Genomic DNA, 13,237 nt, shown 5'->3' on the forward strand with positions numbered 1-13,237 from the left:
CCTGTTAAATTTGTTTTTTTTAAAGATGTAACTGAGATTTCAGTTTACCTAAGCACAGGCCTGGTGAGACAACCAGACCTCTAAGCATCTGTGACTGAATCTTTCCCACTGAAGTTGATGTTATCTTTGCCATTAACTGCAGGAGACAGAGAATCAGGTCCTAATAGCAGGAAAAAAAAAACAAAAAAAATCAACAAACAAAAAAAAAAAAAAAAAAAAAAAAAAAACGCTATTTTATCTGTCTGAAATTTAAGTTCCATGTTTGAGGTGTATTACATGTTCAGAGGATCTGATATTTCCATTAAGAACTAAGTGGGTATACCATTCAAATGCAGCTGTAGAAAAATCAGACACCGAGTCTAAGTTAGTCATGTAGGTTCTTTCTGTAACCAGTGCAGAGATTCATCCCACCTGTCTTAGATAACTGTCCTAGAATACAACAAACCTGGACCTGGTCTATCCATTGACCTTGAAGAAAGCCCACATACCTGTCTTTTAGATAGCTAAAATAAATTATTCTCTCTAATCAAAAGTAACTACCTTGAGCACTGCTGCTGCTGCTGTAAATCTAAGTGTAAAGAAGCAGTTCAGACTTGGAATCCCGTAAATGCAATGGAGAAAAAAAAAGAGTCCCACTGCCTCAGCTGGGAACATATACAAAACAGCTTAAATGTGGCCTCAAAATTTCAGCTGGTAGAGGTGAGAATAGCACTGAGGGCTACATTGATTTCTGCCAGCTACAAACCTGGACTGGATGGTGAGCAGGGAAGTTCATGTGGGTGCTATTTCTCCTCAAACTCTTATCATCACTTCTGTGGTTGAGCAGAAGGATCTCTTGATGCTGTTAAACGGCCCCTTTGCTATTTCCAGGTTATTTTTTTTCCAGATATTCCCTTTTCTCCTTACTCCTGTATTGCTAGCTTCCACCAGAGGGAATACAAGGCAGCTAATGAACTACAGTGACACTCTTCTGCATCACGAATATCCCCCCCAAATCCCTACTGGTCTCCATTCCTTTTCCACATATTTTATGTCTTTACTTGTAGTTTCAGCTACTGCAGAAAACACTCCAAGGCAGCACTGGCTTTAGAGGTTGCATCTGTTAATATGGGCCACAGCCTGCTCTATGGCCCTACAGTCAACTGGCATGGCAACTGTAACATATGTTACAGCTTGTACTGCTAAGGCCATGCAGTAAACCTCCTTCCCTAACATTCCAACACCCACCATAGGTTCATGCAAACTATTTACTGAGAACAGGATTTGGCCCATGTTGTCCTTATTTAATTTACTACTATAGATAGGGCCAGAGCACCTAGTAGTGCCAGTATTGCATGCTAATCCAATTCTACGGCCAGATATACCCTTGAATCCACTGCCTAAATCTATGAGCATCATGTCAGTGTGAATAAGAGTATAAGATGGCTCTAACACTTTAAACCTAATGTTTAATACTATAACTGAAGAGCGATATTCTTATTCTTTTATTCCAAATTTTCACCAAGGTGTAATCCAGTAAGTTCCTTGTCCTCATACATGTGTTCTTTTCTCCAGTGAACAATTTTACAAAAATGGATTATCAAAACAGCTCATCTAGAATCCTAACATTGGAGTTATGTAATACCTAGGTGGATTAGCTCTTTTAAAAAATACAGAAAAGCAGAGAGAAGGGCCCTTTACTCAACAGGAAGACAAAATGGCCCTAGCATTCTTGCATTGCAGTAAAAATGTGGATAAGATGTGCTTACTGTCTGACTCTGAAGTTTCCCCGGATTTTTGAATAATTGACCTTAGGGTTTAATCAGGAATGAAAGCAGAAGCAGGTAGGAAGAATCTCTGTAATTCTGTTCCCAAGCACGGATTTCCAGAAACCTCGCCTGAACTCAGTGGAAACATAGCTTTAATTTTCCTCCTATAAAGGATGGATTAAGTGAGGTTGCCGGAAAATGCTGCACTTCAAATATTTGACTGCATGCTCTTGTAGCCTGTTAGAAGTCTGTTAAGGTTATGACAACAACACGACTTTGTGCTAAGGCTTTTACATTTGAATCTACATCATGAATATAAGGAGCTGGAGTCAAAGTCGGGCCATCCTCAAACAGCGCTTCACACCATGGACTGGTATCAGGGACAGGAGAAGGTCATTCTGTTTGACATCAGAAGGCTCATAATCAAACAATAGCAAGAATGACTGATATGAAAACAACAGTAATTCAGATAATAGTGCCCCATTAAAAACTACAATGTATGCACAGCTTTTTCATAGGCTTCGGTATAAACACAGGAAAGAAAACAATGGAAGAGTTTGTATCAATTTAAAGGGAAAACTGCTATAGCTAGGTGTTTTGTCTTTACTGTCCCAACCACAAACACATGCTAGTGAATGATTCTCATTGACTTAAATAGAGAAAGAAGTTTCTAAAAATTAAAGGATGATTAGAAATTACTGGAAAGGTGATTGTGGCTAAATCGCAACAGAAAAGTGTGCTGTACTTAGAAAATACAGAGGGCCTATCAAAAAAGCCAAGGATAAGCTTTGGGTTGTCAGGAGACTTTTAGATGCTTGTGTCAAGTCTGGGCTTTTGAAGTTATCCATCTGTTTTTCACGTATCTACTTAAAACACAAATACATAAGATTTAAGAAAATAAACAAAATACTGTTCATTCACTGTGATATCCCCATAAATGATTATTTAAAATAGTCTAAATTATTTTCTTGTGTTGATATATGTCTCCTCTACAAAGTCATTCTCCTAGGGCTATTTACAGAATATCAGATCAAAATGTCATGAAAATAATTGAGATATATTCCAAACGGTAGAGATGCCAAAGAAGCACAGAGTTCTTCCAACACTCTTATATTATGAATACTTAAGTATCACTGGATAGTAACTAGTTTTCTGAGTCATTCCCATGTAGGTTAGTGGGATTTTTCTTTGAATAAGGCATCATAATGTACCCAAAGGGTGTTTTCACCTAACAATAAAAATAAGCTGAGAACATCAGTAAACTCAAATTAGAGAAAATAAAATAAAATTTAAAAAAAAATAAAAATACTTTTAAAGTGTTGCAGACATGTTTTATTCCTAGCTACAATAAAAGCCTTTACCCTTACAGACCAAACTATTTGGCTTTCTAGGTGTTTTCTATTTGCCTAAGGAACTACCAGAGGAATAGGTAATGAAGGCCTAATTTATCACTTTCTTAGACCAACTGAGATGAAAGATTCTGTTTGTGGTTTTCTGAGACATGAAAAAGAAGTAACTACAAAAACTAGCTCCCAACTTTTCATTATTTTTACAGTTGCTTTTTCTTGTTTTCATTTCTCAAATATGTGCAAATATGCAGGTGATGAAAATAAAATAACTTGGTTACTTTCACATTCAGAAAAAAAATCAGTGTTTTCCTGTTTTCAAAGCAATTAAAAAGGTAGAGGAATATACTGAACTTGAGTCATTCATATTTTTATTGTTGTTGCTGCTGTTGCTGTTGTCACTGTTATGGGTTGTTAGCCAGTCAGTGAGGCAGGTTTATGTCATTTTCTTCAAAGGACTTTTAAACTCGGAAGATAGTTGTGTTTTTTGTTTTGGTGTTGTTGTTGTTTTTTGTTTGTTTTTGTTTGTTGTTGTTTTTTTTAATTAAAAGAAAATAAAAATAAGATAAGAGAGAGAACAGAAACAAAAGAATATAAATCTGTTCCCTTTTTCCCTCCATTCTTTCCTTGCAGGGCAAGTCTTTTCCTCCAGACCTCAGTACAGCAACTCAGGGACCACCAGGGTTGCAATAAACTCTACAAAGTCCCTTTGAGTCCTTAGGAAAAGTCTAAGGAAAAGCTTAAGGATCTTCTAATCCTTCTTCATGCGCCTGTTTCCAAAACTGTTGTAATTTAATAATTTTTGTCTGATTTTTTTTCTGTCTTTATATACAGTTTCTTACTAATTTTCCCGTATACTCTTTTGTCCTAGACCTTTAATGCAGGTGACAAAATACCCAGGAAAGAAATTCTGAAGTAGCGGCACAACAGCCTGGAGTCTCTTTTTTTCTAGACACATCATACAGCTCATAGTCCGGTCTCCAATGCAAGGGAAACCTGCACTGAGACTGATATCCATGCACAGTCTACATAGTAGGAGAAAGTAGACGGAAGGACAAAGGTGATAAAGGAATTAATGCTTCCCATTTCCTAGGTGCCTAATATTTTACATATGCAAAATAAGTCTATAGAAGCCTACATCTCTTGTAAAGAAAAGCTGAAAGCTGGGAACATCATGCAATTTAGCTTGTTCCTTAGTTTCTCCTTTTTTCCCTTGTACTGGGCAGAAGAGTCCTGGGCACCAAAGAGGAGCTGGGACAGTCTTCACAAAAGTGCATCTGCACCTCAGCAGGAAAAAACAGCACAACTGCTCAGGTAATGTTGTCTGAAAGGCTTCTCCCCCTTTTTCACAGGTTGCCTAATTGCTTCTTCTCCCCTGAAGCACTAAGGAATGGGAATAAATGGAAGACATTTAGGAACCTAACAGCTTATCTTAGAATAAGATAAAGTATGGTGACTTATTTCAGAAATATAAATTGCAAGCATGTAAGGGTGCTGTGTACATATGTGCTGTTATATCTGCTGTGACAGGGAGAAGTTCACAGAATAATGCATTTTCTGTTTTGGTGAAGGACTTACCTTGGCTCCTGGCTAAAGCTCATGAAAGCACTAAAATGCTCTCTTTTGAAATATGCATTTAAAACTTTTTGTAATAAAGAAAAAATAATTCAGTGTACCTTGAACAGTGCAAGCACTACTGTCTCCTTAACTCACTGGAAAATACTGACCAAAGAGCATACAGAGGTTTACATAAACACTTTGTTATTTTCTGTTTTCTATGTTTAAACCTGCTCTAAAGGTACTTTCTCTCTACATTGCCCATTGGGATGAATAATTTATACCCACAATCTCACAGTATAAATTATCCTAGAGTTTCTATTTGCCTTTTTTTAACCTCACATCAGCCTCCTCACCACTAATGCACGCACCTTCTCTTACTATTTGGAATTCAAAAGAGTTTTTTTCATAGGTACAGATACAAGCTCATAGGAGATGAGTGGCCCTCTTGTTCTGCTGTTTGATGCATTCACTTTCCATGCATATTTTGGCTTGCAGAGTTGAATTCTTATTTAGGTTTTAGTTATGGTATTGGACTTCAAGTTTTCTGTGGTTTTGGAATAGATTTACCTTATATCAACAACTAATCATTAATTGCATCAGATAACTAGAGACTGAGTCTGGATGGTGTGATTTGGTATAACTGGGTGTATAAAGCCTTAGCTCAAGACCTTACTCTGCCTGATTGGGCAAGACTATTTTACCACATATCTACAGAATACTATAATGACCTCCACCCCACAACTACAGGCAATTTTAAGATAAATATCAGTCTCTCTCTTTCTTTCTCTCTGTCTCTCTCTGTTTCATCTTCCTTTTATTGGAAATGCCATCCAGTCGAAATGCATGGTACTATATTCCTGTTTTCAGACACAAATCCACTTCCCAGGAGACTTTACCAAAAAAATATTTAATAATAAGAACAACAACCATAACAACAACATAGAGTAAAAACAAAACCAAACAAAACCAAACAAAACAAACAACAACAAAAAAAAACCCACAGTTAAAACACTTTAGGAGCTTTTCAGTTGCCTTTAATGGTAAAAAAGCGAAGGTTTACTTTTAAGTGAAGCTTTTACTGAAGCAGCAATTCTTTTTATTTTCAACCAAGATGGGAGTGTCTGGAATGTTACTTTTTATTTTTAAAATAAGTCATCATTTTCACCATCAGCACTCACGTAGGAGTCACACTGATCACAATACTAGTGCTTGAAAGGTCCGAGCATTTTTGTGGTTTCCTGAATAAATATCAGTAATTCAATTTTGGTGTTCTCAAATTTGTGGAATGTGATATTTGGAAGAGTATAAGAACTGAAAATCGTTCTACTCCAAGAAACAAATACCTTCAGTCTCACAACACTGGATGGAAGGAGGGCTTTTTGGTTTTCTTTACTCTTTACCATCAGGGGACAAGAATAAATAAAGTCTCTGCAACTCTGAACAGCAGTTGATACAAATGAACTCACTGATTAAAACACTTGTCTCTTATAGGTATGTTGATCATACTTAGCTCATCAATACTCTTGTCCAAGAGTAGCATTCAGTACTGATACTGTAAAATAAAGTTCCTCATTTTATTTTTTCAATAAGGGGACATGGTGTTTTCCAGCCTCACAGTCTTTATTATCTGTTTCTGCTCAGTGTCTCCAGTTCATACTGCAGAAATCCAGTCCTAGGAACTAAGCCAATACTACAGCATTTATTTTCTGTGTGAATTGTGAATTCTCTGAAGACAAAGTCTTTTCAAAATGTAAAAAAGAACACATTTGGCCAGAACTGTCCTTACAGTTTATGGTGTGAAGTGTTCTGTATTTTCTTGTTACTTGGTGTCACAAGAACCCACCTCGGCTGCTGTACCTATTGCCAAATGGGGCCATAAAGAAGCCACATTTGAAGAAAACAACATCTGGGAAGACTGCATACAGTAACTGTGCTGGTCAGAGGCAGAGTTTCTTCCCTTGGATGATAATTGTTATGTAAGTGCCAAGAATGACTGTAGCTGGAAAACTGTCATGTTGCCACAGAATAGGGTGACTAACATTCTCTTTGGTACTGTTTAAAGGATCCAGGGCCCTTGAGATCCTATAAAGACTGAAAATTACTATTTCTGGAATATTGTCCATAGAATTTGACTCTTTATTTGCATGTCACTGTTAGAAATGTTGCTTATGAGGTTTCATGTTGGCCTAAACTGCCTAATACTGGCAGTCCAAAGGAAAATTAAAGAAAACTGTAAGGATCTGCTATGGTCATTGAGTTCAGTCCCTTGGTACCACAGGTTACTCACCATGCAGCCACCTCCATAAGTGTCTCCGGCTACATTTAAAGAGCAATCAGGCTTTGTAGCCACTCCTACATCTCCAGAGCATTCATTCTTGTAGCTCTTCACATGGTGTCTTTTCATGCCCTGTTTTTGCAACTTTTTTTCTGGTGCCAAGAAACAAAGTGCTGAAGCAAAGGAAGAAGCAGAGGAGAGTTAACAGAGGAGACAGACTCACAGACATATACACAAAAGTAAAAGAAAGAAACAGGAAAAGTACAGAGGGAGAAAAGAAAACAAACAGTAGGGAGATAAAAGGGTGACCATGCTTTTTCACTGAATGAGACCAAGAGCTGCAGGAAATAATTTAATTAGTATCATTTATATGCCCACTGGGGTTTAAACCACTCACATCTGTTCTCCTGCACAATGTCCAGATCCTTTTTGAGCCCAGAGAGGTTATGAGAGTTCCAGGTGGGTGACACCTACCCTCCCACCCTCCAACCTCACTGATGTGACACTGGGCACCCTTTCCCAACTGGTGAGATGGTTCAGATTAGAGAGTTGACCAAGACACTAGACCCATCAGTACAGTGGTACCAGGAGTCATGCATTCATCTCTTCAGCAACAAACAAGCCGCCAGCACCCTTCTCCTCCCTGTCCACACAGGAAGATCAAGGGTAAAGTACCAGCTAAGAGAAGATCAGAGAGCCTTTAAAATGCATCTAACACAATTTCTTTCATGTCTAGCTACAACTTTGCAGAGTAAATATCATGCTGTGAAGACTTAGTTGACCTGATGATTTTTTTCAAACTATGTGAATTCCTTGCAAGGGATCCTCTACACAGCAACCCAAGTCAATGGCTTTATACTTAAGTACAAGAACTGTCAATAAAGTAAGTAGCTGCCTATATACATTCCAGCTAGGGGCTACTGGCAAATAAGCAAGTTAAAGGAAGACAAACTCAGAAAGCAGTAAGGATAGTTATTGAAAAACACCAAACTTTCAGATGGTGTGTTGATTTTCATATAGAAATAATTGAAAACAAAATTAAACAAAAGCCTGCCTTTGTGTGTGGTAAAGCTGAAAGATTTGTGGCAGGACTTGTCTACAGGAAACAAAGAGAAGAAGTAACCTACCTAACTGCATGGATTGCTGTAATTATGATCTTAAGTAGAATTTATATGCAAAAATTCCCTCCTGGGTTTTTAGAGGAAAAATATTAATTTGGCAGAAGGTAAATCTGGCAGCTGGTCAATCAGTAATGGTGAGATGTGTGAGGAGAGACAATTAAGAGTAGAAAAACACAGGATGGTAGAAGTCAGAGGGTAGGGAGGGGTTTTGTAGTTTTTGACTGCTAAACAAATTGGTTTCCAGAATGAAGGGGATGACTGTGTGAATGGATGCTATCTGGAACCAATTTATTGATTACTGGGGCAAACACCAGAGGCAGGGAAAAGGGGGTGGAAGGAGGAAAAGATATCTTTATAAATTCATCTCAGAATCATTTCTGGAACGACTTTATGTTTCATTTTAATTACTGTCTTCCCAGTTTTGTAACTGGTTCTCTTTCCTCATCTTTCATAATAGACAGTGAGAGCCAGGATAAGCAAGCATGACTGAAGTAAAAACTTGACCTAAGAGTGGGCCTGGTATGTACCTAAACACATTTACGTGTTTACTGAATTAATCCCGAGGAAAATATTAGGCTACAGAGGCATGAAGAGAAAGGGAAGAGCATCCATTCATACGTGGAAATCATGGTGGAAGGGACACTCCTGTTTTCAAAAACAGTCTTCAAAGTTGGCACATGCATTCAAATTACAGTCCTTAGCACACTCGTTCATAAACAGAATAGCTGTCAATGTCCTCCCAGCCACCTCAAAATTTGCAGAATTTCACAGATATTACACAGGTTCAGGATCCTCCTAATCCTCTCAAGCCTCCAAACAAACAAAAGGTGCAGGGTTTCACACACAAGTTACACAAAATTACAAGTTCCCTTTCCTTCCACACGCTGCTTCATTTGCATGAAGCAGCTGCAGTGGGCACAAGATCTGTGCACAGCACCACAGTAAAGTATGGACCTGGGTTTTCAGCTGCTTTGCACCACTGCAAAACCAGTGCGAGGCAGAACAGCTCCTGGGAGGATGCCTGCACCTCCTTCTGTGGCCAGCTTCACAGTGGCATTCTGGTAGAAAATAATGTGTTAGAAGTATCCACTGCTATTATTACTGCAGTGGAAACAGTAAGTGTGATGTGGTTCCTTCTGTTTAAATTTCAAGATTCAGAACTATGTGGCTCTGATGAATAAAAGGTATCTGTGGCTATCATAGACTTTACACAGGGGCTTCTTTTTCTGCTTTTAACAAAAAAAATAACCTTTGAAAGTGATACTCCTCTGGCAGCCCAGTTATACATGCGTGTACGTGTGCAAGTGTACAAGGAACAAAAGGGTGGAGAGGAGCTCTGGGATGTAGTTACTACTTGAAGTATATCTGCTTTGTACTTACCAACCTTCTGCTGTTTCCAAGAACAGCTCAGTAAATCACGCCTCTTCCACTGAGGCTGCATACACACCACTGTACATTTTCAGCAGGGATCCAGATGTGAGCAATTAGGCCACGCTGTGCTATTACGCTGCTTCCCATATATGAGACATGGCTAAATAAGAATAAACCAGCTCCTTCTTAAAAATGTGCACAGTCCTTCCCAGACAGGCAGTGGTTAGCCCTTGCTGGCAGATCCAGCAAGTATTTTCCAAACTCATGATCTAAATACATGCCTAGACAATGTCCTGACTGCATGTTGGGACAAGGTCCTACCACTCACCAGCCCTTGCTTCCCTCTTGCTCCACCGATGTGAAGAGCTCAGGCTCTGAGGTTGGCAGGCAGCTATGCCATGCAGCACCCCCTTCCTCCTCACACCCCGCAGCCACCTCATTCAGTCAACTAGGAAAACGGAACACTCTGAAGCATAATGTACCCTGGAGACCAGAGACAGCTGTTTGGACTGAACCCACCAAGAAGCATGTCCAGGATTGCTCTCAGTCCCCCTGGAACATGAGGTTTGCCAGACACCTCAGAGGAAGCTGTCATTTCCGCTGGCTCTCAGTTCCATGATGAAATCCCAGGAAAACAAAACAAAACAAAACTAAACAAACAAACAAACAATCAAAACAAACAACAAACAAAACAAAAAAACACCAAACAACAACAAACAACAAACAACAACAACGAAAACACCCACACAGCTCAGGAAAGTCGGTCTGATGGAGAGAAATGTTTAGGCCTTCCAGTAATGTCTAAACAAATGGCAAAAAGCCACTTGCATTGAGTTTTATTTCCTCGAGAGATTCCAGGCTGCTCTGAATCCAGTAAACAAAAACTGCCACAGGGCAAGGCAGACATATTTTTCTTTTCTTTTGAGAAGCTGTGGATGTTATTCTACGTTCTGTGGTGGAGAAAAAGTTTCCTGAAGTGACTTGAAGGTCCTCATCAGTGAGATGCTGAGAGAAAGACTCTAAGAAAACAATCCCATTGCTCTTTGAAAAGATACTAGAGATGTGTGTCACAGATAGACATTATAGACAGACTTCAAGACATTAAAAATAACATTTCAGCCCACTTCCATCCAGAACTGTAACACTGGAGTAGCTAGTAGTATGATATTTAATATGTTGTCTAGAATTGAAATATTTGAAAAGTCCTCTGGACCAGGCTGAGCTGACTGGCAGGTGGAGACTGCGAAGGTAACTAAGTCATCCTACCTTTCTGTCCCTGGATTTATTTTTGCAGCATGTACACACGTATTGAACTACAAAAGGGGCAAAGCTGGATATGATAAAAAGAGGGTGAAAGGAGAGAGAAAGAGAGAGAGAGAGAGAGAGAGAGAGAGAGAGAGAGAGAGAGAGAGAGAGAGAGAGAGGGAGGGAGAGAGAGAGAGAACTGTTCCCAAGGAAGTTTGACACTCTCTAACGCTCTTCAGGCTGTGAAAAAAACCCTTGGAAACCATTTAGAAGAACGAGCAGTCACAGGCTGGGTGCAGCTCATAACGGCTGAGTATTTTGGGGATGGGAGGAGAACAGCAATCATTTAAATGGATGTAACGGCTTCAGTATTTTGGAAAAGCTAGACTTATTTACAAAATAACACCATATATACAAAGGGTATATTTTGCCTATCAAAAGAAAGAAATAATGTCAGTCCTTTACTTTTCAATGCATTTACATCACTTCTGTACAGAGCCTGACATACACTAACATCCTAAATATTTCTCAAGTTCAGGCATCTTATACCGTAATAATATTTATTTTGCTAAGTCTTCAAACAAATGCCTTCAGGAATGCATTTCACTGTCTGGCCTTATGAAGGTTTTGGGCATTCTTGACAACTACAGAACAGAGGTTTGGCTCTGCCTGCTGGCTAATCCAACACCTGTCAGGAAGCTCTTTCCTTTTGGTGCAGATTCCTGGTTCACCCAGCTGAGAAGCAATGTTGAGTGCATCAGGAGAACTCTCAGCATTTCAGTTCCCCCACAGGAATGTCTGGGGCAGCTCCTCAGGAAACATCCCTCTCTAACATAGCAGGCTGACAAGGAAGCAGAGAATGTGACCCTGACGGCCAGCACACCCTCAAGAAATGTTTGTCTGCAGGTCTGGGTGCATTTGCTTACTACTTTGATCAGTCTGTGACAACAGTGGACCCTTCTCAGTAATGGTGGATTTCATTTGTAGTACCTTTTCTTTCTCTGGACTCTTCTCAGCTTGTCTCAGCATGACACCCCACCAGGGCACCTAGGACCTCTACCAGCACTTTTTCCTCTTGTGTTCTTTCTCATGTTTTCTTCTTTTTGTCTTGTGTCTTCTCATCCAGATAAAGAGGAGACTGTTACCCAGGGAAGACATAAGCAAATAACATCTACTTAATTTCCTTTTCTTGAGAAAGTGCATGTTACTGATGCTGGGCTTAGAAAGCAAGAAAGGTAGGCAGCTTCTCACCTTGGCTACCATGAGCAGTGTTTGCATGTTTATAGACAGCAGTAAGAGGTGACTTTTCAAACCTCTCCCTGCTAAGATCATGGCCAAAGGTAGTATATCTGTTCTCCAACTATTACAGTGGATTTTGAATCAAACAGATGAACCACAGGACCATGTCCATGAACACGGAGCACCGACATCGTAAGACAGCAATGTCTATCCCTACCCATTCTGATCTTTGAGCATACTTAACATCCATCAGGTCACCAGTAAAGAGATTTCTCCTTCCTGACTGCTGCACAACACACTTTTCCAGAAGTGCCATTCTTCAGCAGCTGCTTCCTGGGCTGGTTCTTTTGTCACTGGTCTCTAATTTTGGTTAACTTCCCACCTATCCAGAATTTTACCTTGTGGTGGTCCCTGAGATGGGTTCACAAGTTTTTCATCACATTCACTCACTTCCACACAGCCAGTTATTCCCCCAGCCAGGTACTCTCTTTGAGACAGAGGAATATTTGAACCCAAACTTCAGGAGCAAGTCCAGTCAAAATTCTTCTTAACATAGACATGACCCGCCCTTGGCTTCTGCTTACAGCTGCAAGGAGAGAACAGAGTTCCTCATGAAGGGTGAGAAGACAAGCTTGTGTTTCAACTTTTGTGGCACTATGATGAAAATAGAGCTTTGATATGTTGTGGAGGATTTGTCAAACTGGATGTTTAATTACAGAGTCTTTTTTATTTTTTCTTTTCATTTTCATTTCAGCTGCAAACTAATTAATAAAGTGGTAGTTTACAAGCTCTGCAAATCTGAATGCATGGAACATTTCAAAGAAAGAGTATCTAAAAAAGCATCATATTTATCTCATGAAGTTATAACATGGGCAGTAATTTATCAGAAACCTTCCTCTGTCATTTCATGCACAATTCTTTCCAGTCACTGCTACGTGGTATATTAACAATCCCTTTCTATCCAAAGCAGTGGTAAGACATACTTCAAAACAGTGTACTTTTGTAAGACTTTGTGTGATCTTTCCATTCTGTAGGTCTTCCCAGAATAGGATGATGAATATAGTCTAGCTTGTATGAATGTTGCAAGTGGTCAACAATGTTTCTGTGGCATGTGGTGACTACAAAGCCTACTATAAAATACATGGAAGATTGTTGATATGGGAAGTTACAGTGCTGGTAAAACTGGACAACAGTAGCCCTGAAAAAAGTCTTCTGCAAAGTCAGAGCAAGGAAAAAACCACATATAAAGTCCACTTAAAGGCTTTCTGAGAGTGATTTGTGAGCACTACCTACAAGAGTAAGTGTATAGCTTAGATACCAACACTTTTAATT

Source organism: Columba livia, chromosome 1, assembly GCF_036013475.1.
Source record: "Columba livia isolate bColLiv1 breed racing homer chromosome 1, bColLiv1.pat.W.v2, whole genome shotgun sequence".
Classification (NCBI taxonomy): Eukaryota; Metazoa; Chordata; class Aves; order Columbiformes; family Columbidae; genus Columba; species Columba livia.